Source organism: Helobdella robusta (assembly GCF_000326865.2).
Source record: "Helobdella robusta unplaced genomic scaffold HELROscaffold_18, whole genome shotgun sequence".
NCBI classification, from domain to species: Eukaryota; Metazoa; Annelida; class Clitellata; order Rhynchobdellida; family Glossiphoniidae; genus Helobdella; species Helobdella robusta.
The window spans coordinates 625,977-634,616 of NW_008703981.1; positions in this window are offsets into that span (position 1 = coordinate 625,977).

Sequence of the window (8,640 nt, forward strand, 5' to 3'; positions counted from 1 at the left end):
ACAAAATCTTGTCTTTCAAAAATTCAATATTTAAATAATTAATAATAATTAAAGTAATTGATAACATTAATTAACCAGACTATAATAATAAAAGTTCCAGAGCAATCTGTTTCTGAGCAAGCTAGTTACTTACGTAAAACAATTGCGGGCACGCATACCAGAGCAGCGTAAGTGTGGGAACTGAATGAAATTTGAAATCTCACGTTAAAAGTTAAGACATTCGTCAATTTAGCGTCACGCTGTCGAATTGTTATTGTCATCGTTGTCATCGTTGTTGTTAGTGTCATTGTTGTTGTTGTTATTGTTGATGTTGATGTTGTTGTTATTGTTGATGTTGATGTTGTTGCTATTGTTGATGTTGTTGTTGTTGCTATTGTTGATGTTGTTGTTATTGTTAATGTTGTCGAGCTAATGATGTTTATTTTATTTATATAAACCTTTCGTAAATGTTCAATGATTATTGTTAGCTGGTCATTATGTCTTTGTTTGGGTACTGGAGATGTCTTTTGTGATGATGCGTTTGTCATCATCATCGTCGTCGTCATAATATTATTATTGTTATTATTATTATTGTTATTATTATTATTATTATTGTTATTATTATTATTACTGTTTTATTATTAATAATAATGTTATTGTTGTCGTTTCTCGTCTGGCTTGTTTGTTCATTTGTTTTTATTGTTTATTTGTATTTTGTTTGTTTGTGTATTGTTCATATATTGTTAACGTTGATATGTTTATAGCTATCTAGTTGTTCGTTCGTTCGTACGTTCTTTCGTTCGTGTATCTTCTTTATATAGTTAGTATTGTCACTGTTGATCTGTTTATGGGGACGTGGTCTCGCGAGCTGTTGATTCACTCCTTTTTGTTTGTTACCTTGCAAATTTCATCTGCTGGTATTAACCGTTTAGTTAGCTGGTACCGGTATTACTCTAATATTGTGGTATAAACATCTTTGGCATAAATACTACTATGTGTGTGTGTGTGTGTGTGTGTGATGTGTGTGTGTGTGTGTTGTTTGAGTGTGTGGTGTGTGCAGCAGTAGCAGTTGAAACAACGAATATGCTAGCAGCTGATGTAAGAGTTGTATTTATATTAAGATTGGAAATATTTTTATAGCGCCTTTGTAAAAAAAAAGTTAACCCAATATCGCTTTCTCAGTAAAAGTATTGCATTAGTGAAGGCTAAACACAAGAGTGTGTTGTTCATATTCGTAGTACTATTGACAGTATTTGAACTGAAATTGGTATAGCTACTATTAACTTTAACTCTACTACTACTACTACTACTACTACTACTACTACTACTACTACTACTACTACTACCACTACTGCTACTACTACTACTACTACTACTACTACTACTACTACTACTACTACTATTACTACTATTACTACTACTATATATTTGTATGTTTGGGTGTCAGTGTATTTGAGTGTGTGTATATGTGTGTGCGTGAAAGTAGCCAGACATACATAATTTAAGATAAAAATAGACGAATAGAGATAAAAATAGGAAGCCTAATTAAATTTTAAATTGGATGAATAATTGAGTTATCAAACCGGCCATGGATTGTTGCGCTATTGTCACCGCCGTTCAATAGCGACGCCAAGACAGTACTGCCAAAACTAATATAAAATAGGTTCGTTTTTTATTCATTTATTTTTTCATTCATTTATTCATTCATTCATTTGTATGTTCGTTCTTTCGTTCGTTCGTTCATTCGTTCTGTCATTCTTTCAACGATTCGTTCATTCATTCCGTTCATATGAAATGATAAATATTGTGATATTGTAATTGTTACTATTGTTACTATTGTTGGTATTCTAGTAGCATTATTTCTTCTTTTATTATTATTATTGTTGTTGTCGTTTTGTTGCTATTGTTGATTTGTCAGTATAGTTATAACACAACAACAACAATACTAATAATAAAAATTATTATTATCGTTGAAAACCGTTAGCTATCGTTGAATCGTTGAATCAGTTGGTGTCATTATCATTGCAACTGTTTTTATTATTCTTCTTCTTCTTCTTCTTATTATTATTATTATTATTATTATTATTATTATTATTATTATTATTGATATAATTGTTGTTTTTCATCATTTTTCCTTGTAATAATAACAACAAAAATAATAATAACATTGATAATAACTTTCTTTTAATAAATAATATTATCTAAATTAATTAATTATTATTATTCATTAGAGATTTTTTGGGTGTTGTGTTTTATAATAAGATTATGGTACTTATTACTTTCAGGTATTAACTTATGGAGGGTTAAGTGTTGATGTATTAACTAGTTTTTGTGTGAGTGTGTGTTTGTGTTTGAGTCTGTTTGCTTGTGTATGTATGTCAGTATGCGTGTGCGTGTGTGTGTGAGTTTGTGTGTTTGTTAGATTTGTTAAGTGAGAAGTTGGTAGGTTTATTGATTGATTAGTCGGTTGGTTGATTGAACTTTCGATAGATAGATTTGCTGATTTGGTCACAAAATTGATTTGTCGATGGTTGATTGGTTGGTCGATTGATCGATCGATCAATTGTTGATTGATTGATTGATTGATTGATTGACTGATTGATTGGTTGATTGATTGATTGATTGATTGATTGATTGATTGATTGATTGATTGATATATCTGCTGAATGGCAGGCCGATTGCGTGTCGATGACACTCCGAAGTAAAAATTATTGCGTGCCCAGATAAATGATCAAAAACTATTAATTAGTCATCCATTTTGAATGCAGACTCACACGGTATCATGATACATAATATTAATATATCAAAACCACACACACACACACGTGCACATCGCACGCGTACACGCACTCACATACATATGGGTATATATATATATATATATACATATATATATATACCCATTCTATATGTAGGCACGCATACATACGTTGCTACGATAAAAGTTGATTTGAATGATGGTTGCATGTTCCTACCGCCTTATAAAAGTTTGAAGAGAGATCCCCTAGCGTTTGCTGAGTGGAAGATCGATTCGCTGGTTCTGCTGTTGGTGATGTAATTTATGAATTTAAATAAATTAAATGAGATTTAATTATTTAAATAGTGGTAATTACTCAATTAATTAAAGTTAATTGGATTATTTAACGAACTATTAACAACGAATTGTAGATTTTTTAACTGATTATTTTAAAAAACAAAACTTATTTGATGCAACAGAAGATTTTTGTTCATTGTTGACTGATTTTTTAATATATGCACACGCACAAGGTTAGTTTGAAGAATATTATTTTATTGTTTACATTTTTCTTCCAAAAAATATGGCATGTCTTAGTAAAAGTGATGTGAGTTGCGATAAAAAGAATTGTCTTCCAAAACTTTTGATTGACGGCTCTTGTACAAATTACTGTAGCAACAAATAACTTATGAATCAAATGAGATTAGTTATTTTAACGTAATGTAATCTGTTTTTATTTGAAATAAGATAGCCACCCATGCAAATCTTTCACGTACACACATACAAACACACACAGAAACACGCTTGCAAATAGAAACTGAAAAAGCAGATGTAGACTAAAATTCACGAAAATGGGAAAACAAACACAATACATTGTGAAACACATACATCATACACATGCAAACACACATACATCATACACACACACATACACACATTTAAAGATAAAAACACAAACTTTGACTGTAGATACACGAACATATATCAATTCACATATGTACAAACAAAACAAAAGTGTAAGGCCCATACAAATATAGCGTCTCTCTGTCTCTCTCAAACACACAGACACTTAAACACATACAAACATACATAAATGTACAAAAACAATGTTTACGTGAACGTATGTTAAACATAAACAAAACCCACCCAAACAAAATCACACGTTGGTTAGCCAACAACAATTCTAACACAAACACCCTAAGCCAATGTTCTTAACAAGCTGAGCTTAACATACAAACAAATAGTTAACACTTTCAAATATGTTTCACACGTTCTTACGACATTACACACAACAAAAACACACATACACACACATATATACACACACATATATACAAACACAAACACCTATACATTCATTTTTAATACATATTCACATAATTATACACAATCACATCAATACATTTACACCAATAAGCATTTATATATCTGTACATGAAAATAAGGTTTTAAATTTAAAAAAATCTTCATTTTTTGCGTCTAACAATTTTAAAACTCTTGGAAGTATATCGAAATTTGTTTTCGTAATAAACTAATTTATGTCGAGTGCATAATTGGATGTTAAGTTTTAAAGGTTTTGGGTTTAAGTTAACATTATGCAACAATGTAATTGTAGGTAAGTGCAGATTAATTATATTCTAGTAATATGATACTAATTTGACCTTTCCATCTATCCATTTATTAATCCTTTTATCCATCTACACATGGATACAATTCATTAATTTTTTATCCAACCATTTGTTCATCCACTTTGTATTCATTCGATTATTTCATCATTCAATCATTCCTTTATTTCTCTATTTAATCAATACAACATTATTCATTCATACAATTTTTCAATCAATCCATCAATCAATCAATCATCAATCAATCTTCATTCCTCCATCCATTCGTTCATCATTCATTTATACAATCCTTCACATTTATTTCACATTTGATTATTCCATTCATATTTATCACATAACGCTTTGGGCTATTTAATTTAGGTTCAGATTACAATGAGGATATATAAGCATATCTACAAGCAAACATACAAAAATACATACATACAAACATACATACATGCATACACACACACATACACGCGCACATATACATACATATGCGGCGATTTGTATGATGTTGCTAACGATCGTATATGTCTTTATAAAATTGAGGTTGTGCTTTAGCAATTATTTCCAGTTTGATTAAATTGGAACGTGTGCTTGTGTGTCTGTGTGTGTCTGTGTGCGTGTCTGTGTGTATGTGAATATATACCTGTATAGATGTTATGTCAGTATGTATCAATATATAACCGCTATGCATTATATTACAACAACTAATTAAACCATAAAGAAACATTGTAAAATGTTATTTTGGCTAGAACTGAGGTTAGAGATTTCATCAAATATTAACTAGAATTAAGCTTAGGATAGTATTTTGTTATTAGAAATACAACTGAACATGTTATGATTTATTTTTATATTCCCATGTCATTCAACATCCATTCCATGCCATCATCATTGTCAAGCTGCTTAATATCCGTGTGGGAGTTGGATATATCCCGTAATGAATTCCTCCATATTCGTGGAGATATTATAATGGATGACAAAATGATTGGAATGCACACACACACACGCACATACATATAAACGCGCATACACGCATACATATAAACGCGCATACACGCATACATACATACAAAAAATCGACCTATAGGAAAAGTATATCTTGATTTAGATATCTTGATTTACATTTGCGATGCTGGTACCAAAAGTGTTTTGGGATTACAGATATACCCACCCACCTACACACACACACACACACTCACACACACACACACACAAACACGTCTTGACACACAAACATTGGCTTTTTATAGGTATGAACAGTACATACAAACGTACATCACGCATGAATTAATCATTTATTAAACGTCTTATTTCTCTGTTTTTTTTATCTTTTTCTTCATCATTCTCTTTTGTTTTTTTCCTCTGTGTTTGTGTGTGTGTTTGTATGTGTGTATAATTGCGTGTATGTATGTATGTATGTATGTGTGGAAGTTTGTGTATGTGTATGTTGTGTGTTTTTATGCGTGCCTGTATAACTAGACACTTATAAGGACTTATCCAATTTTGGCTGGACAAATACATAGGAGAGGTCAGGTAAGTATTATAGAAATAAATTGCATTGCATTCTAATGCAAATTGCCAAGTTGCATAATCACGTGTGTATGGATGTCACACACACACACATCCGCACACACACACACATCCGCACATACACGCAAACAAGCATAAACACACACACATCCGCATACACGCAAACAAACATACCCACACACACACCGCACACACACATTCATACAGACACACACACACATACATACACGCATACATACATACATAAGTAATATATATATATTTTGTTTTCCTGTCTTTGATAATAGCAATTTGAATCCTTTTAATAAGTTTGTGTGTCAGTCAGACTTGGAGAATGATGATGGTAATGTGAGTATATATATATCATCATTATTGTAGTAATGATTAAGATGATTATTAATACAATTATTATTATTATTATTATTATTATTATTATTATTATTATTATATTGCTGTTTGAGAGTTGTGATGATGATGATGATGATAATGATTATGATTTTTATTGTTGTATGGTTGTTTGTTTATTTTAATAATGATGATGATGATTATTATTATTATTATTGTCATTATTATTATTATTATTATTGTCATTATTATTATTATTATTATTATTATTATTATTATTGATTCTTTGTAGTTAAAAATTATGATTCCTAAAATATGATAATTGTTTCTGTAGAAGGCAAATAAAAAAAACGCTTTATTACCAAGTTGAGTTGACTTCAGTTAACTGCTGCTGATTAGCTGATTATGACGATGATAATTGTGATAGTAAAGATGATCATGCATGCTAATGATACGTTTTGTTGACTAAAATTTATGTGTGTGTGTGTACGTGTATGTGTACGTGTATGTGTACGTGTATGTGTACGTGTGTGTGTGTGTGCCTCAGGTCGGCATGTGTTTGTAAAGAAACACATTCATGCTTGTATCGTGTTTTTATTCGTATTGTCTATATATTCGTTCAATGCACGTGCGTGTATGTGTGTGTTTGGCTGTGTATGTATATGTATATATGTGTGTGTGTGCATGGACATGTGTGTGTGTTTGTGCGTGTGTTAGTTTTTTGCGTTTGGGAAAATGTTTAGCCGTATTTTTATGATTTAGCTTATGAAGATTAAGTGAGGCTCAGGTTCAATTTTTACGCGGTGCAATAAATTGTCTGAGCGATTTTTTGTGTGCTGTTGAAAACATCTCCTCTGTGAAAATTAAATTTTCATTGGTTTTAAACGAAGTCTATTTATTTTCATAATTTATTTCCTATCATCATTATCATCCAAATCGTCGTCTTCGTTGTCGTCATCACCTTTCCTTTATCAGAATTGCCGTTGTCATTATGTAGCAATCACCGACATCGTTACATCATTATCATTATTATCATCGTCATCAGCATCATTATCACTAATATCATCATCGTCGTCGCCTTCATTCTCATACCCCTCTCTAGCCATGTTAATCACACACACAACGTTCGTTATTGGAACCAGATCTTGCATGGATTTACTCTCGCGATGCCATTTTTAATCCAATTATTCCGCAAGTTTAATTATTTTTACGAATTGAATTCACACAGGCGTTTCCATACGTGCGCACACACACACATACACGCAAGCATGTTCACACATCAACACACCACACACACACGCACACGCACACGTAAAGCAACTATACATTCACACACACACACACACATACACATACATACTCTCTAATCATTCAATTACCTACAAATCTTCTGTTGAATTAATTATGTTTAATTTTTTAAACCAACCGTTAATTATGAATGAATGGCTGGCGTGACCGAAGATGATAAGATAATAGATACTAATTTCAATCTGGTCAAACGGTCAGGTCTTTAAAGGTCATCTTTGTAATCTTCAATGAACAGTTTATTAATGTTTTAATTATCACTGTCGCTTTTATTGATTACCTTGTATCATTTCCGTTATCATTGTATCATTTCCGTTATCATTGTATCATTTCCGTTATCATTGTATCATTTCCGTTATCATTGTATCATATTTGTTATGTCTGTTTAGCAATAATAACGTTGCTCAATCTCACTCAAATGATTATTATTGTGTCTTGTATCATAATCATTTCATCTTGTATCATAATCATTTCATCTTGTATCATAATCGATTTATCTTGTATCATAATCAATTTATCTTGTATCATATTTTTTTTTGTCATTTCTGCAGTCAGAATGATGAGATACATCCACAAAAAGTTTTTATGACAATAATGACTTGTGATTGTTTTCCAATACTTTATCAGATTTTTTAACAATGTTGTTATCATCAGCCATCATCATTCATCATCATCTTCTTCTTCATGAGCATGGTCATCATCGTCATCATCATCAACATCGTAATCATATTCATAATCAACAGAAGCTTCAGATCAAAAGCTTTCCAATGTTATATCCAATTAATAATGCATTCTCCATACATGCTACTCTCATTTCAATTCTCTCTCTCTATCTCTCTCTCTATCTATCTATCTATCTATCTATCTATCTATCTATCTATCTATCTATCTATCTATCTATCTATCTATCTATCTATCTATCTATCTATCTATCTATCTATCTATCTATCTATCTATCTATCTATCTATCTATCTATCTATCTATCTATCTATCTATCTATCTATCTATCTATCTATCAATCTATCTCTTTCTCTCCTTCTATCATCTTTTTCTTCCCTTCATTCCTCTTTACTTAGTTGTATGTTTTTGTTTTGTGACATATTATACAAGAGTCATTTTGGAACAAACGCACTGGT